Source organism: Triticum dicoccoides, chromosome 2A (genome assembly GCF_002162155.2).
Source record: "Triticum dicoccoides isolate Atlit2015 ecotype Zavitan chromosome 2A, WEW_v2.0, whole genome shotgun sequence".
Taxonomy (NCBI): domain Eukaryota; kingdom Viridiplantae; phylum Streptophyta; class Magnoliopsida; order Poales; family Poaceae; genus Triticum; species Triticum dicoccoides.
The window spans coordinates 389,004,028-389,004,504 of NC_041382.1; positions in this window are offsets into that span (position 1 = coordinate 389,004,028).

Genomic DNA, 477 nt, shown 5'->3' on the forward strand with positions numbered 1-477 from the left:
GAAGATAATGGTGTGGACCAGGCCGTTCAAGAAGGTTTCTCCTTGCCGGGAAGCAGACGACAGAAAAGCTAAGTTGCTAAAGCTTGAGCAATCAGTTTTTTAAGTTTTTGAGTTATTTCCCTTGAACGACCGTGCTTTGTATGGAAAACCTGTGCGTGGAGGAACCAACTCGTAGCTAGTTGCGCCTTTATTTTGTTTCGAGCCCGCTCAACAACTTAAGCGAGCTGCTAGCGCCCTTACTTTTGCTTCGAGTCCGCTCAGCAACTTAAGTGAGCTGCTAGCGCCCTTACTTTGTTTCGAGTTTGCTCAGCAACTTAAGAGAGCTCCAACTAGTTGTGACAAGGTTGCTTGCCAATAGCGACCCCGCCAGCAGGCTGCTGAAGTTCCGCACTCGGCGCTCGCGGCAAGGGTGTCCGCACCGGCAAGTTTCCCTAGAAAGCGTAGGGCAAGACCATACAAGGCCAAGAGTCGAGTAAA